The following is a 27172-nucleotide window of genomic DNA, read 5'->3' on the forward strand; positions in this document are numbered from 1 at the left end:
AGAGACGGAACACTGGCGGCTTGTCACAATGCCCCCCGATGACATCACAATAGCGCTGCTGCCTAGAAAACAAGCTGCGCAGAAGAAGTTGTTCTTTGGGTGGGAGGGTGGGCTAGTGGAAGGAGGGGGCAATCTCTTTTTTTCCCGGGTGGTAGGGGGATGACAGGAGAAGGGAAGCGGGTGGTGAGAAAGGTACAGAGGGCAGGGTTTGGGGGCTGGGAAGGAAAGGGAAAAGATTAGGGTTTGGGGATGATGAAAGGGCTTTCTACGGGTAAGGATGGCAAAGGGTGGCAGTGACGGAAAGTCAGGCAACCTGTCCTGTCCGTCTTTTTGTATCGTGAATTGGAAAGACTGCAAGGGGGAGGGGAGTTGCTTGCGCCCTAAAGGAGGAGTTATTCAGATTCATTGCAGTGGGCGGCGGCTGCAAAACGCACCATTCTTCTTGTTTTGGCTCTGCAAAGCAGCCTTTTCAAGGGTTGGCTTGGGTGACAAAATGTCTTGTGTAGGCGTGGGTTTGTCTCCCTCTCGCTCTCTCTCCCTAAGATGTGTCCGGCATAGGCCAGGGTGCCACTCGAGGCCCAAACCAATTCTGGTTATCGCTTCTCGGCCTTTTGGCTAAGATCAAGTGTAGTATCTGTTCTTATCAGTTTAATATCTGATACGTCCCCTATCTGGGGACCATATATTAAATGGATTTTTAGAACAGGGAGATGGAAAAAGAGCTTGCTCTGTCCACTCCACGCATTGACCTGGTATTGCAGTACCTCCAGGAACGGTGCACCCCTTCTTAACCCAGTTTCCAAAAGCAGAACTCAATTCACCTGATTCATATTAGCCCGATTTAATGAATTGGAAGAAAGCATACGTCTTCATATGCACCTCAATTTGGCCCATTCACTTTTCACACTTCCTCCTTTTGTTTTTTATCTTTCACACTTTTGACTTTCTTTATTCATCCAAATAGCAAACTCATCACCACTCAACCTGACCAACTCGGCTATGTCCCCGTGCTGCAGTTCTCTGTCTTATCTAGATCATTTGCAATTGAATGGAATAGATCCCTTTTGGACAAAGTGGATTCACCTGCTGCTGCAGTGACCACAGGTGTGATAACATCTAGAATTGGCATCTGGTGCGATCTCTCCGCTTCCACTCCAAAGAAAGTTACCTGTTTATTCCTATCATGCATTGGTTTTTGGGGTTTTCTTTGAGTAATGATGATCTCTTTAGTAGTCTGTTGGCGCCCTCTCCTGGAGGAATAGTTTGCTTGCTCTTGGACATTCTAAAAGAGAGGTCATGATAGACATTGAGCTTCTGAGCTCAATTGGGGACAGTCATGGGTGATGAATGTTTGCAACCTACTGCGAAGCCTCATACCGCAATATAAGGAACGTCAAATACTAAGAAAGGGCGGCCTATGAAAGAATTACTACTTTCAATAAGTACACTTAAACGGCTAATTGGGAATAGAAAAACTGTAAAAAGCCCTCTGAGAAAGCCCCCCTCTAACCTTTGATAGTAAGCTTTTCTGTAGTCTGCCTGTTGATGTATTTTCCGTTTGAACTGTGCACAACATGAAGAGACGGAACACTGGCGGCTTGTCACAATGCCCCCCGATGACATCACAATAGCGCTGCTGCCTAGAAAACAAGCTGCGCAGAAGAAGTTGTTCTTTGGGTGGGAGGGTGGGCTAGTGGAAGGAGGGGGCAATCTCTTTTTTTCCCGGGTGGTAGGGGGATGACAGGAGAAGGGAAGCGGGTGGTGAGAAAGGTACAGAGGGCAGGGTTTGGGGGCTGGGAAGGAAAGGGAAAAGATTAGGGTTTGGGGATGATGAAAGGGCTTTCTACGGGTAAGGATGGCAAAGGGTGGCAGTGACGGAAAGTCAGGCAACCTGTCCTGTCCGTCTTTTTGTATCGTGAATTGGAAAGACTGCAAGGGGGAGGGGAGTTGCTTGCGCCCTAAAGGAGGAGTTATTCAGATTCATTGCAGTGGGCGGCGGCTGCAAAACGCACCATTCTTCTTGTTTTGGCTCTGCAAAGCAGCCTTTTCAAGGGTTGGCTTGGGTGACAAAATGTCTTGTGTAGGCGTGGGTTTGTCTCCCTCTCGCTCTCTCTCCCTAAGATGTGTCCGGCATAGGCCAGGGTGCCACTCGAGGCCCAAACCAATTCTGGTTATCGCTTCTCGGCCTTTTGGCTAAGATCAAGTGTAGTATCGTTCGAAAAGGTGGTTTAAGGCTCCGGCCACCTTAGTACAATGATGCAATGCACACTGGAAGGTTGCGCTTGTTAGTACTTTGGGAGGATAGTATATCCATCTAGAGGAAACCATGGCCCTACCAGGATCGAGGCTATTAGACTGAGTAAGTGTGGGGGCTATGGTGCAGTGTGCCCCAGGATTGACGACCCTGGAGTGAGTCTGAGCTTGCTGGCTTTGGACCCCGGCAAGCCTTGGGCTCTGTAGCACACCGTACCTTGCCCTTTCATACTTTCTGAGCATATTGCTCTATCCCGGCATTCTGGCTAGGAAGGGAAATTTTTATAATCATGGTCGGAGGTCCGTTCAGCTTTGGGCTGAGAAACCAACACCCGGTTGGAGGTCCGGGTCAGCTTCGGCTGAGAAACCAACACCCGGTTGGAGGTCCGGGTCAGCTTCGGCTGAGAAACCAACACCCGGTTGGAGGTCCGGGTCAGCTTCGGCTGAGAAACCAACACCCGGTTGGAGGTCCGGTTAGCCTTGGGCTGAGAAACCAACACCGGTTGACGGTCCGGGCAGTTTCGGCTGCGAAACCAACAACTAGTAGCTCTCTACTCCACTTGGGTAAGATGCCTGGGTGGACGCTGGGAGCAACGACAAGGCTCAACCAGGCTTCGGCTTGGGGGAGCACCGAAGATCCCTGACCCTTGCTGTGGCCTTCTGGCTCGGAGGGACGGGGTTGATTTTTGGGGACCCTCTCCTCACGGAGGGGTCCACACGAATCCTAGCCTTTGCACTGTTTTTGGTGTGACTTCGGTCATGCATTTTTTGCGGTGCTTTGGAAAGCTTCATTAAATCAAAATCTGTTCTTATCAGTTTAATATCTGATACGTCCCCTATCTGGGGACCATATATTAAATGGATTTTTAGAACAGGGAGATGGAAAAAGAGCTTGCTCTGTCCACTCCACGCATTGACCTGGTATTGCAGTACCTCCAGGAACGGTGCACCCCTTCTTAACCCAGTTTCCAAAAGCAGAACTCAATTCACCTGATTCATATTAGCCCGATTTAATGAATTGGAAGAAAGCATACGTCTTCATATGCACCTCAATTTGGCCCATTCACTTTTCACACTTCCTCCTTTTGTTTTTTATCTTTCACACTTTTGACTTTCTTTATTCATCCAAATAGCAAACTCATCACCACTCAACCTGACCAACTCGGCTATGTCCCCGTGCTGCAGTTCTCTGTCTTATCTAGATCATTTGCAATTGAATGGAATAGATCCCTTTTGGACAAAGTGGATTCACCTGCTGCTGCAGTGACCACAGGTGTGATAACATCTAGAATTGGCATCTGGTGCGATCTCTCCGCTTCCACTCCAAAGAAAGTTACCTGTTTATTCCTATCATGCATTGGTTTTTGGGGTTTTCTTTGAGTAATGATGATCTCTTTAGTAGTCTGTTGGCGCCCTCTCCTGGAGGAATAGTTTGCTTGCTCTTGGACATTCTAAAAGAGAGGTCATGATAGACATTGAGCTTCTGAGCTCAATTGGGGACAGTCATGGGTGATGAATGTTTGCAACCTACTGCGAAGCCTCATACCGCAATATAAGGAACGTCAAATACTAAGAAAGGGCGGCCTATGAAAGAATTACTACTTTCAATAAGTACACTTAAATGGCTAATTGGGAATAGAAAAACTGTAAAAAGCCCTCTGAGAAAGCCCCCCTCTAACCTTTGATAGTAAGCTTTTCTGTAGTCTGCCTGTTGATGTATTTTCCGTTTGAACTGTGCACAACATGAAGAGACGGAACACTGGCGGCTTGTCACAATGCCCCCCGATGACATCACAATAGCGCTGCTGCCTAGAAAACAAGCTGCGCAGAAGAAGTTGTTCTTTGGGTGGGAGGGTGGGCTAGTGGAAGGAGGGGGCAATCTCTTTTTTTCCCGGGTGGTAGGGGGATGACAGGAGAAGGGAAGCGGGTGGTGAGAAAGGTACAGAGGGCAGGGTTTGGGGGCTGGGAAGGAAAGGGAAAAGATTAGGGTTTGGGGATGATGAAAGGGCTTTCTACGGGTAAGGATGGCAAAGGGTGGCAGTGACGGAAAGTCAGGCAACCTGTCCTGTCCGTCTTTTTGTATCGTGAATTGGAAAGACTGCAAGGGGGAGGGGAGTTGCTTGCGCCCTAAAGGAGGAGTTATTCAGATTCATTGCAGTGGGCGGCGGCTGCAAAACGCACCATTCTTCTTGTTTTGGCTCTGCAAAGCAGCCTTTTCAAGGGTTGGCTTGGGTGACAAAATGTCTTGTGTAGGCGTGGGTTTGTCTCCCTCTCGCTCTCTCTCCCTAAGATGTGTCCGGCATAGGCCAGGGTGCCACTCGAGGCCCAAACCAATTCTGGTTATCGCTTCTCGGCCTTTTGGCTAAGATCAAGTGTAGTATCTGTTCTTATCAGTTTAATATCTGATACGTCCCCTATCTGGGGACCATATATTAAATGGATTTTTAGAACAGGGAGATGGAAAAAGAGCTTGCTCTGTCCACTCCACGCATTGACCTGGTATTGCAGTACCTCCAGGAACGGTGCACCCATTCTTAACCCAGTTTCCAAAAGCAGAACTCAATTCACCTGATTCATATTAGCCCGATTTAATGAATTGGAAGAAAGCATACGTCTTCATATGCACCTCAATTTGGCCCATTCATTTTTCACACTTCCTCCTTTTGTTTTTTATCTTTCACACTTTTGACTTTCTTTATTCATCCAAATAGCAAACTCATCACCACTCAACCTGACCAACTCGGCTATGTCCCCGTGCTGCAGTTCTCTGTCTTATCTAGATCATTTGCAATTGAATGGAATAGATCCCTTTTGGACAAAGTGGATTCACCTGCTGCTGCAGTGACCACAGGTGTGATAACATCTAGAATTGGCATCTGGTGCGATCTCTCCGCTTCCACTCCAAAGAAAGTTACCTGTTTATTCCTATCATGCATTGGTTTTTGGGGTTTTCTTTGAGTAATGATGATCTCTTTAGTAGTCTGTTGGCGCCCTCTCCTGGAGGAATAGTTTGCTTGCTCTTGGACATTCTAAAAGAGAGGTCATGATAGACATTGAGCTTCTGAGCTCAATTGGGGACAGTCATGGGTGATGAATGTTTGCAACCTACTGCGAAGCCTCATACCGCAATATAAGGAACGTCAAATACTAAGAAAGGGCGGCCTATGAAAGAATTACTACTTTCAATAAGTACACTTAAACGGCTAATTGGGAATAGAAAAACTGTAAAAAGCCCTCTGAGAAAGCCCCCCTCTAACCTTTGATAGTAAGCTTTTCTGTAGTCTGCCTGTTGATGTATTTTCCGTTTGAACTGTGCACAACATGAAGAGACGGAACACTGGCGGCTTGTCACAATGCCCCCCGATGACATCACAATAGCGCTGCTGCCTAGAAAACAAGCTGCGCAGAAGAAGTTGTTCTTTGGGTGGGAGGGTGGGCTAGTGGAAGGAGGGGGCAATCTCTTTTTTTCCCGGGTGGTAGGGGGATGACAGGAGAAGGGAAGCGGGTGGTGAGAAAGGTACAGAGGGCAGGGTTTGGGGGCTGGGAAGGAAAGGGAAAAGATTAGGGTTTGGGGATGATGAAAGGGCTTTCTACGGGTAAGGATGGCAAAGGGTGGCAGTGACAGAAAGTCAGGCAACCTGTCCTGTCCGTCTTTTTGTATCGTGAATTGGAAAGACTGCAAGGGGGAGGGGAGTTGCTTGCGCCCTAAAGGAGGAGTTATTCAGATTCATTGCAGTGGGCGGCGGCTGCAAAACGCACCATTCTTCTTGTTTTGGCTCTGCAAAGCAGCCTTTTCAAGGGTTGGCTTGGGTGACAAAATGTCTTGTGTAGGCGTGGGTTTGTCTCCCTCTCGCTCTCTCTCCCTAAGATGTGTCCGGCATAGGCCAGGGTGCCACTCGAGGCCCAAACCAATTCTGGTTATCGCTTCTCGGCCTTTTGGCTAAGATCAAGTGTAGTATCTGTTCTTATCAGTTTAATATCTGATACGTCCCCTATCTGGGGACCATATATTAAATGGATTTTTAGAACAGGGAGATGGAAAAAGAGCTTGCTCTGTCCACTCCACGCATTGACCTGGTATTGCAGTACCTCCAGTAACGGTGCACCCCTTCTTAACCCAGTTTCCAAAAGCAGAACTCAATTCACCTGATTCATATTAGCCCGATTTAATGAATTGGAAGAAAGCATACGTCTTCATATGCACCTCAATTTGGCCCATTCACTTTTCACACTTCCTCCTTTTGTTTTTTATCTTTCACACTTTTGACTTTCTTTATTCATCCAAATAGCAAACTCATCACCACTCAACCTGACCAACTCGGCTATGTCCCCGTGCTGCAGTTCTCTGTCTTATCTAGATCATTTGCAATTGAATGGAATAGATCCCTTTTGGACAAAGTGGATTCACCTGCTGCTGCAGTGACCACAGGTGTGATAACATCTAGAATTGGCATCTGGTGCGATCTCTCCGCTTCCACTCCAAAGAAAGTTACCTGTTTATTCCTATCATGCATTGGTTTTTGGGGTTTTCTTTGAGTAATGATGATCTCTTTAGTAGTCTGTTGGCGCCCTCTCCTGGAGGAATAGTTTGCTTGCTCTTGGACATTCTAAAAGAGAGGTCATGATAGACATTGAGCTTCTGAGCTCAATTGGGGACAGTCATGGGTGATGAATGTTTGCAACCTACTGCGAAGCCTCATACCGCAATATAAGGAACGTCAAATACTAAGAAAGGGCGGCCTATGAAAGAATTACTACTTTCAATAAGTACACTTAAACGGCTAATTGGGAATAGAAAAACTGTAAAAAGCCCTCTGAGAAAGCCCCCCTCTAACCTTTGATAGTAAGCTTTTCTGTAGTCTGCCTGTTGATGTATTTTCCGTTTGAACTGTGCACAACATGAAGAGACGGAACACTGGCGGCTTGTCACAATGCCCCCCGATGACATCACAATAGCGCTGCTGCCTAGAAAACAAGCTGCGCAGAAGAAGTTGTTCTTTGGGTGGGAGGGTGGGCTAGTGGAAGGAGGGGGCAATCTCTTTTTTTCCCGGGTGGTAGGGGGATGACAGGAGAAGGGAAGCGGGTGGTGAGAAAGGTACAGAGGGCAGGGTTTGGGGGCTGGGAAGGAAAGGGAAAAGATTAGGGTTTGGGGATGATGAAAGGGCTTTCTACGGGTAAGGATGGCAAAGGGTGGCAGTGACGGAAAGTCAGGCAACCTGTCCTGTCCGTCTTTTTGTATCGTGAATTGGAAAGACTGCAAGGGGGAGGGGAGTTGCTTGCGCCCTAAAGGAGGAGTTATTCAGATTCATTGCAGTGGGCGGCGGCTGCAAAACGCACCATTCTTCTTGTTTTGGCTCTGCAAAGCAGCCTTTTCAAGGGTTGGCTTGGGTGACAAAATGTCTTGTGTAGGCGTGGGTTTGTCTCCCTCTCGCTCTCTCTCCCTAAGATGTGTCCGGCATAGGCCAGGGTGCCACTCGAGGCCCAAACCAATTCTGGTTATCGCTTCTCGGCCTTTTGGCTAAGATCAAGTGTAGTATCTGTTCTTATCAGTTTAATATCTGATACGTCCCCTATCTGGGGACCATATATTAAATGGATTTTTAGAACAGGGAGATGGAAAAAGAGCTTGCTCTGTCCACTCCACGCATTGACCTGGTATTGCAGTACCTCCAGGAACGGTGCACCCCTTCTTAACCCAGTTTCCAAAAGCAGAACTCAATTCACCTGATTCATATTAGCCCGATTTAATGAATTGGAAGAAAGCATACGTCTTCATATGCACCTCAATTTGGCCCATTCACTTTTCACACTTCCTCCTTTTGTTTTTTATCTTTCACACTTTTGACTTTCTTTATTCATCCAAATAGCAAACTCATCACCACTCAACCTGACCAACTCGGCTATGTCCCCGTGCTGCAGTTCTCTGTCTTATCTAGATCATTTGCAATTGAATGGAATAGATCCCTTTTGGACAAAGTGGATTCACCTGCTGCTGCAGTGACCACAGGTGTGATAACATCTAGAATTGGCATCTGGTGCGATCTCTCCGCTTCCACTCCAAAGAAAGTTACCTGTTTATTCCTATCATGCATTGGTTTTTGGGGTTTTCTTTGAGTAATGATGATCTCTTTAGTAGTCTGTTGGCGCCCTCTCCTGGAGGAATAGTTTGCTTGCTCTTGGACATTCTAAAAGAGAGGTCATGATAGACATTGAGCTTCTGAGCTCAATTGGGGACAGTCATGGGTGATGAATGTTTGCAACCTACTGCGAAGCCTCATACCGCAATATAAGGAACGTCAAATACTAAGAAAGGGCGGCCTATGAAAGAATTACTACTTTCAATAAGTACACTTAAACGGCTAATTGGGAATAGAAAAACTGTAAAAAGCCCTCTGAGAAAGCCCCCCTCTAACCTTTGATAGTAAGCTTTTCTGTAGTCTGCCTGTTGATGTATTTTCCGTTTGAACTGTGCACAACATGAAGAGACGGAACACTGGCGGCTTGTCACAATGCCCCCCGATGACATCACAATAGCGCTGCTGCCTAGAAAACAAGCTGCGCAGAAGAAGTTGTTCTTTGGGTGGGAGGGTGGGCTAGTGGAAGGAGGGGGCAATCTCTTTTTTTCCCGGGTGGTAGGGGGATGACAGGAGAAGGGAAGCGGGTGGTGAGAAAGGTACAGAGGGCAGGGTTTGGGGGCTGGGAAGGAAAGGGAAAAGATTAGGGTTTGGGGATGATGAAAGGGCTTTCTACGGGTAAGGATGGCAAAGGGTGGCAGTGACGGAAAGTCAGGCAACCTGTCCTGTCCGTCTTTTTGTATCGTGAATTGGAAAGACTGCAAGGGGGAGGGGAGTTGCTTGCGCCCTAAAGGAGGAGTTATTCAGATTCATTGCAGTGGGCGGCGGCTGCAAAACGCACCATTCTTCTTGTTTTGGCTCTGCAAAGCAGCCTTTTCAAGGGTTGGCTTGGGTGACAAAATGTCTTGTGTAGGCGTGGGTTTGTCTCCCTCTCGCTCTCTCTCCCTAAGATGTGTCCGGCATAGGCCAGGGTGCCACTCGAGGCCCAAACCAATTCTGGTTATCGCTTCTCGGCCTTTTGGCTAAGATCAAGTGTAGTATCTGTTCTTATCAGTTTAATATCTGATACGTCCCCTATCTGGGGACCATATATTAAATGGATTTTTAGAACAGGGAGATGGAAAAAGAGCTTGCTCTGTCCACTCCACGCATTGACCTGGTATTGCAGTACCTCCAGGAACGGTGCACCCCTTCTTAACCCAGTTTCCAAAAGCAGAACTCAATTCACCTGATTCATATTAGCCCGATTTAATGAATTGGAAGAAAGCATACGTCTTCATATGCACCTCAATTTGGCCCATTCACTTTTCACACTTCCTCCTTTTGTTTTTTATCTTTCACACTTTTGACTTTCTTTATTCATCCAAATAGCAAACTCATCACCACTCAACCTGACCAACTCGGCTATGTCCCCGTGCTGCAGTTCTCTGTCTTATCTAGATCATTTGCAATTGAATGGAATAGATCCCTTTTGGACAAAGTGGATTCACCTGCTGCTGCAGTGACCACAGGTGTGATAACATCTAGAATTGGCATCTGGTGCGATCTCTCCGCTTCCACTCCAAAGAAAGTTACCTGTTTATTCCTATCATGCATTGGTTTTTGGGGTTTTCTTTGAGTAATGATGATCTCTTTAGTAGTCTGTTGGCGCCCTCTCCTGGAGGAATAGTTTGCTTGCTCTTGGACATTCTAAAAGAGAGGTCATGATAGACATTGAGCTTCTGAGCTCAATTGGGGACAGTCATGGGTGATGAATGTTTGCAACCTACTGCGAAGCCTCATACCGCAATATAAGGAACGTCAAATACTAAGAAAGGGCGGCCTATGAAAGAATTACTACTTTCAATAAGTACACTTAAACGGCTAATTGGGAATAGAAAAACTGTAAAAAGCCCTCTGAGAAAGCCCCCCTCTAACCTTTGATAGTAAGCTTTTCTGTAGTCTGCCTGTTGATGTATTTTCCGTTTGAACTGTGCACAACATGAAGAGACGGAACACTGGCGGCTTGTCACAATGCCCCCCGATGACATCACAATAGCGCTGCTGCCTAGAAAACAAGCTGCGCAGAAGAAGTTGTTCTTTGGGTGGGAGGGTGGGCTAGTGGAAGGAGGGGGCAATCTCTTTTTTTCCCGGGTGGTAGGGGGATGACAGGAGAAGGGAAGCGGGTGGTGAGAAAGGTACAGAGGGCAGGGTTTGGGGGCTGGGAAGGAAAGGGAAAAGATTAGGGTTTGGGGATGATGAAAGGGCTTTCTACGGGTAAGGATGGCAAAGGGTGGCAGTGACGGAAAGTCAGGCAACCTGTCCTGTCCGTCTTTTTGTATCGTGAATTGGAAAGACTGCAAGGGGGAGGGGAGTTGCTTGCGCCCTAAAGGAGGAGTTATTCAGATTCATTGCAGTGGGCGGCGGCTGCAAAACGCACCATTCTTCTTGTTTTGGCTCTGCAAAGCAGCCTTTTCAAGGGTTGGCTTGGGTGACAAAATGTCTTGTGTAGGCGTGGGTTTGTCTCCCTCTCGCTCTCTCTCCCTAAGATGTGTCCGGCATAGGCCAGGGTGCCACTCGAGGCCCAAACCAATTCTGGTTATCGCTTCTCGGCCTTTTGGCTAAGATCAAGTGTAGTTTGGGAGGGTACTACCTTGGTTGGTGCTGAAAGGTGCCAGGGTATTGCACAACTGCTGGCCTTGGGGGAGTGTGCATCGTAGGATGTCATAGCCCTCTTGTGACGGACAGTTACCTGGGCAACGAGAGGCGGTCATTTTATTATTTTCAAACTCATCCTTCAAAAAAAAAAAAAAAAAAATCTGTTCTTATCAGTTTAATATCTGATACGTCCCCTATCTGGGGACCATATATTAAATGGATTTTTAGAACAGGGAGATGGAAAAAGAGCTTGCTCTGTCCACTCCACGCATTGACCTGGTATTGCAGTACCTCCAGGAACGGTGCACCCCTTCTTAACCCAGTTTCCAAAAGCAGAACTCAATTCACCTGATTCATATTAGCCCGATTTAATGAATTGGAAGAAAGCATACGTCTTCATATGCACCTCAATTTGGCCCATTCACTTTTCACACTTCCTCCTTTTGTTTTTTATCTTTCACACTTTTGACTTTCTTTATTCATCCAAATAGCAAACTCATCACCACTCAACCTGACCAACTCGGCTATGTCCCCGTGCTGCAGTTCTCTGTCTTATCTAGATCATTTGCAATTGAATGGAATAGATCCCTTTTGGACAAAGTGGATTCACCTGCTGCTGCAGTGACCACAGGTGTGATAACATCTAGAATTGGCATCTGGTGCGATCTCTCCGCTTCCACTCCAAAGAAAGTTACCTGTTTATTCCTATCATGCATTGGTTTTTGGGGTTTTCTTTGAGTAATGATGATCTCTTTAGTAGTCTGTTGGCGCCCTCTCCTGGAGGAATAGTTTGCTTGCTCTTGGACATTCTAAAAGAGAGGTCATGATAGACATTGAGCTTCTGAGCTCAATTGGGGACAGTCATGGGTGATGAATGTTTGCAACCTACTGCGAAGCCTCATACCGCAATATAAGGAACGTCAAATACTAAGAAAGGGCGGCCTATGAAAGAATTACTACTTTCAATAAGTACACTTAAACGGCTAATTGGGAATAGAAAAACTGTAAAAAGCCCTCTGAGAAAGCCCCCCTCTAACCTTTGATAGTAAGCTTTTCTGTAGTCTGCCTGTTGATGTATTTTCCGTTTGAACTGTGCACAACATGAAGAGACGGAACACTGGCGGCTTGTCACAATGCCCCCCGATGACATCACAATAGCGCTGCTGCCTAGAAAACAAGCTGCGCAGAAGAAGTTGTTCTTTGGGTGGGAGGGTGGGCTAGTGGAAGGAGGGGGCAATCTCTTTTTTTCCCGGGTGGTAGGGGGATGACAGGAGAAGGGAAGCGGGTGGTGAGAAAGGTACAGAGGGCAGGGTTTGGGGGCTGGGAAGGAAAGGGAAAAGATTAGGGTTTGGGGATGATGAAAGGGCTTTCTACGGGTAAGGATGGCAAAGGGTGGCAGTGACGGAAAGTCAGGCAACCTGTCCTGTCCGTCTTTTTGTATCGTGAATTGGAAAGACTGCAAGGGGGAGGGGAGTTGCTTGCGCCCTAAAGGAGGAGTTATTCAGATTCATTGCAGTGGGCGGCGGCTGCAAAACGCACCATTCTTCTTGTTTTGGCTCTGCAAAGCAGCCTTTTCAAGGGTTGGCTTGGGTGACAAAATGTCTTGTGTAGGCGTGGGTTTGTCTCCCTCTCGCTCTCTCTCCCTAAGATGTGTCCGGCATAGGCCAGGGTGCCACTCGAGGCCCAAACCAATTCTGGTTATCGCTTCTCGGCCTTTTGGCTAAGATCAAGTGTAGTATCTGTTCTTATCAGTTTAATATCTGATACGTCCCCTATCTGGGGACCATATATTAAATGGATTTTTAGAACAGGGAGATGGAAAAAGAGCTTGCTCTGTCCACTCCACGCATTGACCTGGTATTGCAGTACCTCCAGGAACGGTGCACCCCTTCTTAACCCAGTTTCCAAAAGCAGAACTCAATTCACCTGATTCATATTAGCCCGATTTAATGAATTGGAAGAAAGCATACGTCTTCATATGCACCTCAATTTGGCCCATTCACTTTTCACACTTCCTCCTTTTGTTTTTTATCTTTCACACTTTTGACTTTCTTTATTCATCCAAATAGCAAACTCATCACCACTCAACCTGACCAACTCGGCTATGTCCCCGTGCTGCAGTTCTCTGTCTTATCTAGATCATTTGCAATTGAATGGAATAGATCCCTTTTGGACAAAGTGGATTCACCTGCTGCTGCAGTGACCACAGGTGTGATAACATCTAGAATTGGCATCTGGTGCGATCTCTCCGCTTCCACTCCAAAGAAAGTTACCTGTTTATTCCTATCATGCATTGGTTTTTGGGGTTTTCTTTGAGTAATGATGATCTCTTTAGTAGTCTGTTGGCGCCCTCTCCTGGAGGAATAGTTTGCTTGCTCTTGGACATTCTAAAAGAGAGGTCATGATAGACATTGAGCTTCTGAGCTCAATTGGGGACAGTCATGGGTGATGAATGTTTGCAACCTACTGCGAAGCCTCATACCGCAATATAAGGAACGTCAAATACTAAGAAAGGGCGGCCTATGAAAGAATTACTACTTTCAATAAGTACACTTAAACGGCTAATTGGGAATAGAAAAACTGTAAAAAGCCCTCTGAGAAAGCCCCCCTCTAACCTTTGATAGTAAGCTTTTCTGTAGTCTGCCTGTTGATGTATTTTCCGTTTGAACTGTGCACAACATGAAGAGACGGAACACTGGCGGCTTGTCACAATGCCCCCCGATGACATCACAATAGCGCTGCTGCCTAGAAAACAAGCTGCGCAGAAGAAGTTGTTCTTTGGGTGGGAGGGTGGGCTAGTGGAAGGAGGGGGCAATCTCTTTTTTTCCCGGGTGGTAGGGGGATGACAGGAGAAGGGAAGCGGGTGGTGAGAAAGGTACAGAGGGCAGGGTTTGGGGGCTGGGAAGGAAAGGGAAAAGATTAGGGTTTGGGGATGATGAAAGGGCTTTCTACGGGTAAGGATGGCAAAGGGTGGCAGTGACGGAAAGTCAGGCAACCTGTCCTGTCCGTCTTTTTGTATCGTGAATTGGAAAGACTGCAAGGGGGAGGGGAGTTGCTTGCGCCCTAAAGGAGGAGTTATTCAGATTCATTGCAGTGGGCGGCGGCTGCAAAACGCACCATTCTTCTTGTTTTGGCTCTGCAAAGCAGCCTTTTCAAGGGTTGGCTTGGGTGACAAAATGTCTTGTGTAGGCGTGGGTTTGTCTCCCTCTCGCTCTCTCTCCCTAAGATGTGTCCGGCATAGGCCAGGGTGCCACTCGAGGCCCAAACCAATTCTGGTTATCGCTTCTCGGCCTTTTGGCTAAGATCAAGTGTAGTATCTGTTCTTATCAGTTTAATATCTGATACGTCCCCTATCTGGGGACCATATATTAAATGGATTTTTAGAACAGGGAGATGGAAAAAGAGCTTGCTCTGTCCACTCCACGCATTGACCTGGTATTGCAGTACCTCCAGGAACGGTGCACCCCTTCTTAACCCAGTTTCCAAAAGCAGAACTCAATTCACCTGATTCATATTAGCCCGATTTAATGAATTGGAAGAAAGCATACGTCTTCATATGCACCTCAATTTGGCCCATTCACTTTTCACACTTCCTCCTTTTGTTTTTTATCTTTCACACTTTTGACTTTCTTTATTCATCCAAATAGCAAACTCATCACCACTCAACCTGACCAACTCGGCTATGTCCCCGTGCTGCAGTTCTCTGTCTTATCTAGATCATTTGCAATTGAATGGAATAGATCCCTTTTGGACAAAGTGGATTCACCTGCTGCTGCAGTGACCACAGGTGTGATAACATCTAGAATTGGCATCTGGTGCGATCTCTCCGCTTCCACTCCAAAGAAAGTTACCTGTTTATTCCTATCATGCATTGGTTTTTGGGGTTTTCTTTGAGTAATGATGATCTCTTTAGTAGTCTGTTGGCGCCCTCTCCTGGAGGAATAGTTTGCTTGCTCTTGGACATTCTAAAAGAGAGGTCATGATAGACATTGAGCTTCTGAGCTCAATTGGGGACAGTCATGGGTGATGAATGTTTGCAACCTACTGCGAAGCCTCATACCGCAATATAAGGAACGTCAAATACTAAGAAAGGGCGGCCTATGAAAGAATTACTACTTTCAATAAGTACACTTAAACGGCTAATTGGGAATAGAAAAACTGTAAAAAGCCCTCTGAGAAAGCCCCCCTCTAACCTTTGATAGTAAGCTTTTCTGTAGTCTGCCTGTTGATGTATTTTCCGTTTGAACTGTGCACAACATGAAGAGACGGAACACTGGCGGCTTGTCACAATGCCCCCCGATGACATCACAATAGCGCTGCTGCCTAGAAAACAAGCTGCGCAGAAGAAGTTGTTCTTTGGGTGGGAGGGTGGGCTAGTGGAAGGAGGGGGCAATCTCTTTTTTTCCCGGGTGGTAGGGGGATGACAGGAGAAGGGAAGCGGGTGGTGAGAAAGGTACAGAGGGCAGGGTTTGGGGGCTGGGAAGGAAAGGGAAAAGATTAGGGTTTGGGGATGATGAAAGGGCTTTCTACGGGTAAGGATGGCAAAGGGTGGCAGTGACGGAAAGTCAGGCAACCTGTCCTGTCCGTCTTTTTGTATCGTGAATTGGAAAGACTGCAAGGGGGAGGGGAGTTGCTTGCGCCCTAAAGGAGGAGTTATTCAGATTCATTGCAGTGGGCGGCGGCTGCAAAACGCACCATTCTTCTTGTTTTGGCTCTGCAAAGCAGCCTTTTCAAGGGTTGGCTTGGGTGACAAAATGTCTTGTGTAGGCGTGGGTTTGTCTCCCTCTCGCTCTCTCTCCCTAAGATGTGTCCGGCATAGGCCAGGGTGCCACTCGAGGCCCAAACCAATTCTGGTTATCGCTTCTCGGCCTTTTGGCTAAGATCAAGTGTAGTATCTGTTCTTATCAGTTTAATATCTGATACGTCCCCTATCTGGGGACCATATATTAAATGGATTTTTAGAACAGGGAGATGGAAAAAGAGCTTGCTCTGTCCACTCCACGCATTGACCTGGTATTGCAGTACCTCCAGGAACGGTGCACCCCTTCTTAACCCAGTTTCCAAAAGCAGAACTCAATTCACCTGATTCATATTAGCCCGATTTAATGAATTGGAAGAAAGCATACGTCTTCATATGCACCTCAATTTGGCCCATTCACTTTTCACACTTCCTCCTTTTGTTTTTTATCTTTCACACTTTTGACTTTCTTTATTCATCCAAATAGCAAACTCATCACCACTCAACCTGACCAACTCGGCTATGTCCCCGTGCTGCAGTTCTCTGTCTTATCTAGATCATTTGCAATTGAATGGAATAGATCCCTTTTGGACAAAGTGGATTCACCTGCTGCTGCAGTGACCACAGGTGTGATAACATCTAGAATTGGCATCTGGTGCGATCTCTCCGCTTCCACTCCAAAGAAAGTTACCTGTTTATTCCTATCATGCATTGGTTTTTGGGGTTTTCTTTGAGTAATGATGATCTCTTTAGTAGTCTGTTGGCGCCCTCTCCTGGAGGAATAGTTTGCTTGCTCTTGGACATTCTAAAAGAGAGGTCATGATAGACATTGAGCTTCTGAGCTCAATTGGGGACAGTCATGGGTGATGAATGTTTGCAACCTACTGCGAAGCCTCATACCGCAATATAAGGAACGTCAAATACTAAGAAAGGGCGGCCTATGAAAGAATTACTACTTTCAATAAGTACACTTAAACGGCTAATTGGGAATAGAAAAACTGTAAAAAGCCCTCTGAGAAAGCCCCCCTCTAACCTTTGATAGTAAGCTTTTCTGTAGTCTGCCTGTTGATGTATTTTCCGTTTGAACTGTGCACAACATGAAGAGACGGAACACTGGCGGCTTGTCACAATGCCCCCCGATGACATCACAATAGCGCTGCTGCCTAGAAAACAAGCTGCGCAGAAGAAGTTGTTCTTTGGGTGGGAGGGTGGGCTAGTGGAAGGAGGGGGCAATCTCTTTTTTTCCCGGGTGGTAGGGGGATGACAGGAGAAGGGAAGCGGGTGGTGAGAAAGGTACAGAGGGCAGGGTTTGGGGGCTGGGAAGGAAAGGGAAAAGATTAGGGTTTGGGGATGATGAAAGGGCTTTCTACGGGTAAGGATGGCAAAGGGTGGCAGTGACGGAAAGTCAGGCAACCTGTCCTGTCCGTCTTTTTGTATCGTGAATTGGAAAGACTGCAAGGGGGAGGGGAGTTGCTTGCGCCCTAAAGGAGGAGTTATTCAGATTCATTGCAGTGGGCGGCGGCTGCAAAACGCACCATTCTTCTTGTTTTGGCTCTGCAAAGCAGCCTTTTCAAGGGTTGGCTTGGGTGACAAAATGTCTTGTGTAGGCGTGGGTTTGTCTCCCTCTCGCTCTCTCTCCCTAAGATGTGTCCGGCATAGGCCAGGGTGCCACTCGAGGCCCAAACCAATTCTGGTTATCGCTTCTCGGCCTTTTGGCTAAGATCAAGTGTAGTATCTGTTCTTATCAGTTTAATATCTGATACGTCCCCTATCTGGGGACCATATATTAAATGGATTTTTAGAACAGGGAGATGGAAAAAGAGCTTGCTCTGTCCACTCCACGCATTGACCTGGTATTGCAGTACCTCCAGGAACGGTGCACCCCTTCTTAACCCAGTTTCCAAAAGCAGAACTCAATTCACCTGATTCATATTAGCCCGATTTAATGAATTGGAAGAAAGCATACGTCTTCATATGCACCTCAATTTGGCCCATTCACTTTTCACACTTCCTCCTTTTGTTTTTTATCTTTCACACTTTTGACTTTCTTTATTCATCCAAATAGCAAACTCATCACCACTCAACCTGACCAACTCGGCTATGTCCCCGTGCTGCAGTTCTCTGTCTTATCTAGATCATTTGCAATTGAATGGAATAGATCCCTTTTGGACAAAGTGGATTCACCTGCTGCTGCAGTGACCACAGGTGTGATAACATCTAGAATTGGCATCTGGTGCGATCTCTCCGCTTCCACTCCAAAGAAAGTTACCTGTTTATTCCTATCATGCATTGGTTTTTGGGGTTTTCTTTGAGTAATGATGATCTCTTTAGTAGTCTGTTGGCGCCCTCTCCTGGAGGAATAGTTTGCTTGCTCTTGGACATTCTAAAAGAGAGGTCATGATAGACATTGAGCTTCTGAGCTCAATTGGGGACAGTCATGGGTGATGAATGTTTGCAACCTACTGCGAAGCCTCATACCGCAATATAAGGAACGTCAAATACTAAGAAAGGGCGGCCTATGAAAGAATTACTACTTTCAATAAGTACACTTAAACGGCTAATTGGGAATAGAAAAACTGTAAAAAGCCCTCTGAGAAAGCCCCCCTCTAACCTTTGATAGTAAGCTTTTCTGTAGTCTGCCTGTTGATGTATTTTCCGTTTGAACTGTGCACAACATGAAGAGACGGAACACTGGCGGCTTGTCACAATGCCCCCCGATGACATCACAATAGCGCTGCTGCCTAGAAAACAAGCTGCGCAGAAGAAGTTGTTCTTTGGGTGGGAGGGTGGGCTAGTGGAAGGAGGGGGCAATCTCTTTTTTTCCCGGGTGGTAGGGGGATGACAGGAGAAGGGAAGCGGGTGGTGAGAAAGGTACAGAGGGCAGGGTTTGGGGGCTGGGAAGGAAAGGGAAAAGATTAGGGTTTGGGGATGATGAAAGGGCTTTCTACGGGTAAGGATGGCAAAGGGTGGCAGTGACGGAAAGTCAGGCAACCTGTCCTGTCCGTCTTTTTGTATCGTGAATTGGAAAGACTGCAAGGGGGAGGGGAGTTGCTTGCGCCCTAAAGGAGGAGTTATTCAGATTCATTGCAGTGGGCGGCGGCTGCAAAACGCACCATTCTTCTTGTTTTGGCTCTGCAAAGCAGCCTTTTCAAGGGTTGGCTTGGGTGACAAAATGTCTTGTGTAGGCGTGGGTTTGTCTCCCTCTCGCTCTCTCTCCCTAAGATGTGTCCGGCATAGGCCAGGGTGCCACTCGAGGCCCAAACCAATTCTGGTTATCGCTTCTCGGCCTTTTGGCTAAGATCAAGTGTAGTGTTGTTCGAAGAGGTGGTTTAAGCTCCAGGCCACCTTAGTACAATGATACAATGCACACTGGAAGGTTGCGCTTGCTAGTACTCTGGGTGGATAGTATATTCATCTAGAGGAAAACATGGCCCTACCAGGATCGAGGCTATTAGACTGAGTAAGGGTGGGGGGCTATGGTACAACGTGCCCCAGGACTGACGACCCTGGAGTGAGTCTGAGCTTGCTGGCTTGGGACCCCGGCAAGCCTTGGGCTCTGTAGCATACCGTACCTTGCCTTTTCATACTTTTTGAGCATATTACCCTATCCCGGCCTTCTGGCTAGGAAGGGAAATTTTTATAATCCCGGTCGGAGGTCTGGTCAGCTTTGGGCTGAGAAACTAACACCCGGTTGGAGGTCTGGGTCAGCTTCGGCTGAGAAACCAACACCCGGTTGGAGGTCTGGGTCAGCTTCGGCTGAGAAACCAACACCCGGTTGGAGGTCTGGTTAGCCTTGGGCTGAGAAACCAACACCGGTTGACGGTCCGGGCAGTTTCGGCTGCGAAACCAACAACTAGTAGCTCTCTACTCCACTTGGGTAAGATGCCTGGGTGGACGCTGGGAGCAACGACAAGGCTCAACCAGGCTTCGGCTTGGGGGAGCACCGAAGATCCCTGACCCTTGCTGTGGCCTTCTGGCTCGGAGGGACGGGGTTGATTTTTGGGGACCCTCTCCTCACGGTGGGGTCCACACGAATCCTAGCCTTTGCACTGTTTTTGGTGTGACTTCGGTCATGCATTTTTTGTGGTGCTTTGGAAAGCTTCATTAAATCAAAAATCTGTTCTTATCAGTTTAATATCTGATACGTCCCCTATCTGGGGACCATATATTAAATGGATTTTTAGAACAGGGAGATGGAAAAAGAGCTTGCTCTGTCCACTCCACGCATTGACCTGGTATTGCAGTACCTCCAGGAACGGTGCACCCCTTCTTAACCCAGTTTCCAAAAGCAGAACTCAATTCACCTGATTCATATTAGCCCGATTTAATGAATTGGAAGAAAGCATACGTCTTCATATGCACCTCAATTTGGCCCATTCACTTTTCACACTTCCTCCTTTTGTTTTTTATCTTTCACACTTTTGACTTTCTTTATTCATCCAAATAGCAAACTCATCACCACTCAACCTGACCAACTCGGCTATGTCCCCGTGCTGCAGTTCTCTGTCTTATCTAGATCATTTGCAATTGAATGGAATAGATCCCTTTTGGACAAAGTGGATTCACCTGCTGCTGCAGTGACCACAGGTGTGATAACATCTAGAATTGGCATCTGGTGCGATCTCTCCGCTTCCACTCCAAAGAAAGTTACCTGTTTATTCCTATCATGCATTGGTTTTTGGGGTTTTCTTTGAGTAATGATGATCTCTTTAGTAGTCTGTTGGCGCCCTCTCCTGGAGGAATAGTTTGCTTGCTCTTGGACATTCTAAAAGAGAGGTCATGATAGACATTGAGCTTCTGAGCTCAATTGGGGACAGTCATGGGTGATGAATGTTTGCAACCTACTGCGAAGCCTCATACCGCAATATAAGGAACGTCAAATACTAAGAAAGGGCGGCCTATGAAAGAATTACTACTTTCAATAAGTACACTTAAACGGCTAATTGGGAATAGAAAAACTGTAAAAAGCCCTCTGAGAAAGCCCCCCTCTAACCTTTGATAGTAAGCTTTTCTGTAGTCTGCCTGTTGATGTATTTTCCGTTTGAACTGTGCACAACATGAAGAGACGGAACACTGGCGGCTTGTCACAATGCCCCCCGATGACATCACAATAGCGCTGCTGCCTAGAAAACAAGCTGCGCAGAAGAAGTTGTTCTTTGGGTGGGAGGGTGGGCTAGTGGAAGGAGGGGGCAATCTCTTTTTTTCCCGGGTGGTAGGGGGATGACAGGAGAAGGGAAGCGGGTGGTGAGAAAGGTACAGAGGGCAGGGTTTGGGGGCTGGGAAGGAAAGGGAAAAGATTAGGGTTTGGGGATGATGAAAGGGCTTTCTACGGGTAAGGATGGCAAAGGGTGGCAGTGACGGAAAGTCAGGCAACCTGTCCTGTCCGTCTTTTTGTATCGTGAATTGGAAAGACTGCAAGGGGGAGGGGAGTTGCTTGCGCCCTAAAGGAGGAGTTATTCAGATTCATTGCAGTGGGCGGCGGCTGCAAAACGCACCATTCTTCTTGTTTTGGCTCTGCAAAGCAGCCTTTTCAAGGGTTGGCTTGGGTGACAAAATGTCTTGTGTAGGCGTGGGTTTGTCTCCCTCTCGCTCTCTCTCCCTAAGATGTGTCCGGCATAGGCCAGGGTGCCACTCGAGGCCCAAACCAATTCTGGTTATCGCTTCTCGGCCTTTTGGCTAAGATCAAGTGTAGTATCTGTTCTTATCAGTTTAATATCTGATACGTCCCCTATCTGGGGACCATATATTAAATGGATTTTTAGAACAGGGAGATGGAAAAAGAGCTTGCTCTGTCCACTCCACGCATTGACCTGGTATTGCAGTACCTCCAGGAACGGTGCACCCCTTCTTAACCCAGTTTCCAAAAGCAGAACTCAATTCACCTGATTCATATTAGCCCGATTTAATGAATTGGAAGAAAGCATACGTCTTCATATGCACCTCAATTTGGCCCATTCACTTTTCACACTTCCTCCTTTTGTTTTTTATCTTTCACACTTTTGACTTTCTTTATTCATCCAAATAGCAAACTCATCACCACTCAACCTGACCAACTCGGCTATGTCCCCGTGCTGCAGTTCTCTGTCTTATCTAGATCATTTGCAATTGAATGGAATAGATCCCTTTTGGACAAAGTGGATTCACCTGCTGCTGCAGTGACCACAGGTGTGATAACATCTAGAATTGGCATCTGGTGCGATCTCTCCGCTTCCACTCCAAAGAAAGTTACCTGTTTATTCCTATCATGCATTGGTTTTTGGGGTTTTCTTTGAGTAATGATGATCTCTTTAGTAGTCTGTTGGCGCCCTCTCCTGGAGGAATAGTTTGCTTGCTCTTGGACATTCTAAAAGAGAGGTCATGATAGACATTGAGCTTCTGAGCTCAATTGGGGACAGTCATGGGTGATGAATGTTTGCAACCTACTGCGAAGCCTCATACCGCAATATAAGGAACGTCAAATACTAAGAAAGGGCGGCCTATGAAAGAATTACTACTTTCAATAAGTACACTTAAACGGCTAATTGGGAATAGAAAAACTGTAAAAAGCCCTCTGAGAAAGCCCCCCTCTAACCTTTGATAGTAAGCTTTTCTGTAGTCTGCCTGTTGATGTATTTTCCGTTTGAACTGTGCACAACATGAAGAGACGGAACACTGGCGGCTTGTCACAATGCCCCCCGATGACATCACAATAGCGCTGCTGCCTAGAAAACAAGCTGCGCAGAAGAAGTTGTTCTTTGGGTGGGAGGGTGGGCTAGTGGAAGGAGGGGGCAATCTCTTTTTTTCCCGGGTGGTAGGGGGATGACAGGAGAAGGGAAGCGGGTGGTGAGAAAGGTACAGAGGGCAGGGTTTGGGGGCTGGGAAGGAAAGGGAAAAGATTAGGGTTTGGGGATGATGAAAGGGCTTTCTACGGGTAAGGATGGCAAAGGGTGGCAGTGACGGAAAGTCAGGCAACCTGTCCTGTCCGTCTTTTTGTATCGTGAATTGGAAAGACTGCAAGGGGGAGGGGAGTTGCTTGCGCCCTAAAGGAGGAGTTATTCAGATTCATTGCAGTGGGCGGCGGCTGCAAAACGCACCATTCTTCTTGTTTTGGCTCTGCAAAGCAGCCTTTTCAAGGGTTGGCTTGGGTGACAAAATGTCTTGTGTAGGCGTGGGTTTGTCTCCCTCTCGCTCTCTCTCCCTAAGATGTGTCCGGCATAGGCCAGGGTGCCACTCGAGGCCCAAACCAATTCTGGTTATCGCTTCTCGGCCTTTTGGCTAAGATCAAGTGTAGTATCTGTTCTTATCAGTTTAATATCTGATACGTCCCCTATCTGGGGACCATATATTAAATGGATTTTTAGAACAGGGAGATGGAAAAAGAGCTTGCTCTGTCCACTCCACGCATTGACCTGGTATTGCAGTACCTCCAGGAACGGTGCACCCCTTCTTAACCCAGTTTCCAAAAGCAGAACTCAATTCACCTGATTCATATTAGCCCGATTTAATGAATTGGAAGAAAGCATACGTCTTCATATGCACCTCAATTTGGCCCATTCACTTTTCACACTTCCTCCTTTTGTTTTTTATCTTTCACACTTTTGACTTTCTTTATTCATCCAAATAGCAAACTCATCACCACTCAACCTGACCAACTCGGCTATGTCCCCGTGCTGCAGTTCTCTGTCTTATCTAGATCATTTGCAATTGAATGGAATAGATCCCTTATGGACAAAGTGGATTCACCTGCTGCTGCAGTGACCACAGGTGTGATAACATCTAGAATTGGCATCTGGTGCGATCTCTCCGCTTCCACTCCAAAGAAAGTTACCTGTTTATTCCTATCATGCATTGGTTTTTGGGGTTTTCTTTGAGTAATGATGATCTCTTTAGTAGTCTGTTGGCGCCCTCTCCTGGAGGAATAGTTTGCTTGCTCTTGGACATTCTAAAAGAGAGGTCATGATAGACATTGAGCTTCTGAGCTCAATTGGGGACAGTCATGGGTGATGAATGTTTGCAACCTACTGCGAAGCCTCATACCGCAATATAAGGAACGTCAAATACTAAGAAAGGGCGGCCTATGAAAGAATTACTACTTTCAATAAGTACACTTAAACGGCTAATTGGGAATAGAAAAACTGTAAAAAGCCCTCTGAGAAAGCCCCCCTCTAACCTTTGATAGTAAGCTTTTCTGTAGTCTGCCTGTTGATGTATTTTCCGTTTGAACTGTGCACAACATGAAGAGACGGAACACTGGCGGCTTGTCACAATGCCCCCCGATGACATCACAATAGCGCTGCTGCCTAGAAAACAAGCTGCGCAGAAGAAGTTGTTCTTTGGGTGGGAGGGTGGGCTAGTGGAAGGAGGGGGCAATCTCTTTTTTTCCCGGGTGGTAGGGGGATGACAGGAGAAGGGAAGCGGGTGGTGAGAAAGGTACAGAGGGCAGGGTTTGGGGGCTGGGAAGGAAAGGGAAAAGATTAGGGTTTGGGGATGATGAAAGGGCTTTCTACGGGTAAGGATGGCAAAGGGTGGCAGTGACGGAAAGTCAGGCAACCTGTCCTGTCCGTCTTTTTGTATCGTGAATTGGAAAGACTGCAAGGGGGAGGGGAGTTGCTTGCGCCCTAAAGGAGGAGTTATTCAGATTCATTGCAGTGGGCGGCGGCTGCAAAACGCACCATTCTTCTTGTTTTGGCTCTGCAAAGCAGCCTTTTCAAGGGTTGGCTTGGGTGACAAAATGTCTTGTGTAGGCGTGGGTTTGTCTCCCTCTCGCTCTCTCTCCCTAAGATGTGTCCGGCATAGGCCAGGGTGCCACTCGAGGCCCAAACCAATTCTGGTTATCGCTTCTCGGCCTTTTGGCTAAGATCAAGTGTAGTATCTGTTCTTATCAGTTTAATATCTGATACGTCCCCTATCTGGGGACCATATATTAAATGGATTTTTAGAACAGGGAGATGGAAAAAGAGCTTGCTCTGTCCACTCCACGCATTGACCTGGTATTGCAGTACCTCCAGGAACGGTGCACCCCTTCTTAACCCAGTTTCCAAAAGCAGAACTCAATTCACCTGATTCATATTAGCCCGATTTAATGAATTGGAAGAAAGCATACGTCTTCATATGCACCTCAATTTGGCCCATTCACTTTTCACACTTCCTCCTTTTGTTTTTTATCTTTCACACTTTTGACTTTCTTTATTCATCCAAATAGCAAACTCATCACCACTCAACCTGACCAACTCGGCTATGTCCCCGTGCTGCAGTTCTCTGTCTTATCTAGATCATTTGCAATTGAATGGAATAGATCCCTTTTGGACAAAGTGGATTCACCTGCTGCTGCAGTGACCACAGGTGTGATAACATCTAGAATTGGCATCTGGTGCGATCTCTCCGCTTCCACTCCAAAGAAAGTTACCTGTTTATTCCTATCATGCATTGGTTTTTGGGGTTTTCTTTGAGTAATGATGATCTCTTTAGTAGTCTGTTGGCGCCCTCTCCTGGAGGAATAGTTTGCTTGCTCTTGGACATTCTAAAAGAGAGGTCATGATAGACATTGAGCTTCTGAGCTCAATTGGGGACAGTCATGGGTGATGAATGTTTGCAACCTACTGCGAAGCCTCATACCGCAATATAAGGAACGTCAAATACTAAGAAAGGGCGGCCTATGAAAGAATTACTACTTTCAATAAGTACACTTAAACGGCTAATTGGGAATAGAAAAACTGTAAAAAGCCCTCTGAGAAAGCCCCCCTCTAACCTTTGATAGTAAGCTTTTCTGTAGTCTGCCTGTTGATGTATTTTCCGTTTGAACTGTGCACAACATGAAGAGACGGAACACTGGCGGCTTGTCACAATGCCCCCCGATGACATCACAATAGCGCTGCTGCCTAGAAAACAAGCTGCGCAGAAGAAGTTGTTCTTTGGGTGGGAGGGTGGGCTAGTGGAAGGAGGGGGCAATCTCTTTTTTTCCCGGGTGGTAGGGGGATGACAGGAGAAGGGAAGCGGGTGGTGAGAAAGGTACAGAGGGCAGGGTTTGGGGGCTGGGAAGGAAAGGGAAAAGATTAGGGTTTGGGGATGATGAAAGGGCTTTCTACGGGTAAGGATGGCAAAGGGTGGCAGTGACGGAAAGTCAGGCAACCTGTCCTGTCCGTCTTTTTGTATCGTGAATTGGAAAGACTGCAAGGGGGAGGGGAGTTGCTTGCGCCCTAAAGGAGGAGTTATTCAGATTCATTGCAGTGGGCGGCGGCTGCAAAACGCACCATTCTTCTTGTTTTGGCTCTGCAAAGCAGCCTTTTCAAGGGTTGGCTTGGGTGACAAAATGTCTTGTGTAGGCGTGGGTTTGTCTCCCTCTCGCTCTCTCTCCCTAAGATGTGTCCGGCATAGGCCAGGGTGCCACTCGAGGCCCAAACCAATTCTGGTTATCGCTTCTCGGCCTTTTGGCTAAGATCAAGTGTAGTATCTGTTCTTATCAGTTTAATATCTGATACGTCCCCTATCTGGGGACCATATATTAAATGGATTTTTAGAACAGGGAGATGGAAAAAGAGCTTGCTCTGTCCACTCCACGCATTGACCTGGTATTGCAGTACCTCCAGGAACGGTGCACCCCTTCTTAACCCAGTTTCCAAAAGCAGAACTCAATTCACCTGATTCATATTAGCCCGATTTAATGAATTGGAAGAAAGCATACGTCTTCATATGCACCTCAATTTGGCCCATTCACTTTTCACACTTCCTCCTTTTGTTTTTTATCTTTCACACTTTTGACTTTCTTTATTCATCCAAATAGCAAACTCATCACCACTCAACCTGACCAACTCGGCTATGTCCCCGTGCTGCAGTTCTCTGTCTTATCTAGATCATTTGCAATTGAATGGAATAGATCCCTTTTGGACAAAGTGGATTCACCTGCTGCTGCAGTGACCACAGGTGTGATAACATCTAGAATTGGCATCTGGTGCGATCTCTCCGCTTCCACTCCAAAGAAAGTTACCTGTTTATTCCTATCATGCATTGGTTTTTGGGGTTTTCTTTGAGTAATGATGATCTCTTTAGTAGTCTGTTGGCGCCCTCTCCTGGAGGAATAGTTTGCTTGCTCTTGGACATTCTAAAAGAGAGGTCATGATAGACATTGAGCTTCTGAGCTCAATTGGGGACAGTCATGGGTGATGAATGTTTGCAACCTACTGCGAAGCCTCATACCGCAATATAAGGAACGTCAAATACTAAGAAAGGGCGGCCTATGAAAGAATTACTACTTTCAATAAGTACACTTAAACGGCTAATTGGGAATAGAAAAACTGTAAAAAGCCCTCTGAGAAAGCCCCCCTCTAACCTTTGATAGTAAGCTTTTCTGTAGTCTGCCTGTTGATGTATTTTCCGTTTGAACTGTGCACAACATGAAGAGACGGAACACTGGCGGCTTGTCACAATGCCCCCCGATGACATCACAATAGCGCTGCTGCCTAGAAAACAAGCTGCGCAGAAGAAGTTGTTCTTT

The 27172-nt window shown here is 46.8% G+C and overlaps 16 non-coding genes and 1 pseudogene across 16 annotated transcripts; all 17 read left to right on the top strand.

Moving 5' to 3' along the window:
- The first annotated feature begins 595 nt into the window (after positions 1-595).
- On the top strand, positions 596-786 carry LOC142261252 (U2 spliceosomal RNA). The gene has a single exon (XR_012728995.1). It is a non-coding gene; the product is annotated as a U2 spliceosomal RNA (small nuclear RNA).
- A 1387-nt stretch (positions 787-2173) lies between these two features.
- Positions 2174-2315, top strand: LOC142261369 (U2 spliceosomal RNA; annotated as a pseudogene).
- Positions 2316-3012: 697 nt separating this feature from the next.
- LOC142261339 (U2 spliceosomal RNA) lies at positions 3013-3208 on the top strand. The gene has a single exon (XR_012729070.1). It is a non-coding gene; the product is annotated as a U2 spliceosomal RNA (small nuclear RNA).
- Positions 3209-4595: 1387 nt separating this feature from the next.
- Positions 4596-4786, top strand: LOC142261278 (U2 spliceosomal RNA). The gene has a single exon (XR_012729017.1). It is a non-coding gene; the product is annotated as a U2 spliceosomal RNA (small nuclear RNA).
- Positions 4787-6173: 1387 nt separating this feature from the next.
- Positions 6174-6364, top strand: LOC142261289 (U2 spliceosomal RNA). Its single transcript, XR_012729027.1, has one exon. It is a non-coding gene; the product is annotated as a U2 spliceosomal RNA (small nuclear RNA).
- A 1387-nt stretch (positions 6365-7751) lies between these two features.
- LOC142261254 (U2 spliceosomal RNA) lies at positions 7752-7942 on the top strand. The gene has a single exon (XR_012728996.1). It is a non-coding gene; the product is annotated as a U2 spliceosomal RNA (small nuclear RNA).
- Positions 7943-9329: 1387 nt separating this feature from the next.
- Positions 9330-9520, top strand: LOC142261256 (U2 spliceosomal RNA). Its single transcript, XR_012728998.1, has one exon. It is a non-coding gene; the product is annotated as a U2 spliceosomal RNA (small nuclear RNA).
- Positions 9521-11083: 1563 nt separating this feature from the next.
- On the top strand, positions 11084-11277 carry LOC142261350 (U2 spliceosomal RNA). The gene has a single exon (XR_012729080.1). It is a non-coding gene; the product is annotated as a U2 spliceosomal RNA (small nuclear RNA).
- Positions 11278-12664: 1387 nt separating this feature from the next.
- LOC142261257 (U2 spliceosomal RNA) lies at positions 12665-12855 on the top strand. The gene has a single exon (XR_012728999.1). It is a non-coding gene; the product is annotated as a U2 spliceosomal RNA (small nuclear RNA).
- Positions 12856-14242: 1387 nt separating this feature from the next.
- On the top strand, positions 14243-14433 carry LOC142261258 (U2 spliceosomal RNA). Its single transcript, XR_012729000.1, has one exon. It is a non-coding gene; the product is annotated as a U2 spliceosomal RNA (small nuclear RNA).
- A 1387-nt stretch (positions 14434-15820) lies between these two features.
- Positions 15821-16011, top strand: LOC142261260 (U2 spliceosomal RNA). Its single transcript, XR_012729001.1, has one exon. It is a non-coding gene; the product is annotated as a U2 spliceosomal RNA (small nuclear RNA).
- A 1387-nt stretch (positions 16012-17398) lies between these two features.
- Positions 17399-17589, top strand: LOC142261261 (U2 spliceosomal RNA). Its single transcript, XR_012729002.1, has one exon. It is a non-coding gene; the product is annotated as a U2 spliceosomal RNA (small nuclear RNA).
- Positions 17590-19778: 2189 nt separating this feature from the next.
- LOC142261326 (U2 spliceosomal RNA) lies at positions 19779-19971 on the top strand. Its single transcript, XR_012729058.1, has one exon. It is a non-coding gene; the product is annotated as a U2 spliceosomal RNA (small nuclear RNA).
- Positions 19972-21358: 1387 nt separating this feature from the next.
- Positions 21359-21549, top strand: LOC142261262 (U2 spliceosomal RNA). The gene has a single exon (XR_012729003.1). It is a non-coding gene; the product is annotated as a U2 spliceosomal RNA (small nuclear RNA).
- Positions 21550-22936: 1387 nt separating this feature from the next.
- On the top strand, positions 22937-23127 carry LOC142261263 (U2 spliceosomal RNA). Its single transcript, XR_012729004.1, has one exon. It is a non-coding gene; the product is annotated as a U2 spliceosomal RNA (small nuclear RNA).
- Positions 23128-24514: 1387 nt separating this feature from the next.
- On the top strand, positions 24515-24705 carry LOC142261264 (U2 spliceosomal RNA). The gene has a single exon (XR_012729005.1). It is a non-coding gene; the product is annotated as a U2 spliceosomal RNA (small nuclear RNA).
- Positions 24706-26092: 1387 nt separating this feature from the next.
- Positions 26093-26283, top strand: LOC142261266 (U2 spliceosomal RNA). Its single transcript, XR_012729006.1, has one exon. It is a non-coding gene; the product is annotated as a U2 spliceosomal RNA (small nuclear RNA).
- The last annotated feature ends 889 nt before the right edge of the window (positions 26284-27172 follow it).

The sequence above is a fragment of the Anomaloglossus baeobatrachus genome, unplaced genomic scaffold, assembly GCF_048569485.1.
Source record: "Anomaloglossus baeobatrachus isolate aAnoBae1 unplaced genomic scaffold, aAnoBae1.hap1 Scaffold_213, whole genome shotgun sequence".
In the NCBI taxonomy this organism is placed as follows: domain Eukaryota; kingdom Metazoa; phylum Chordata; class Amphibia; order Anura; family Aromobatidae; genus Anomaloglossus; species Anomaloglossus baeobatrachus.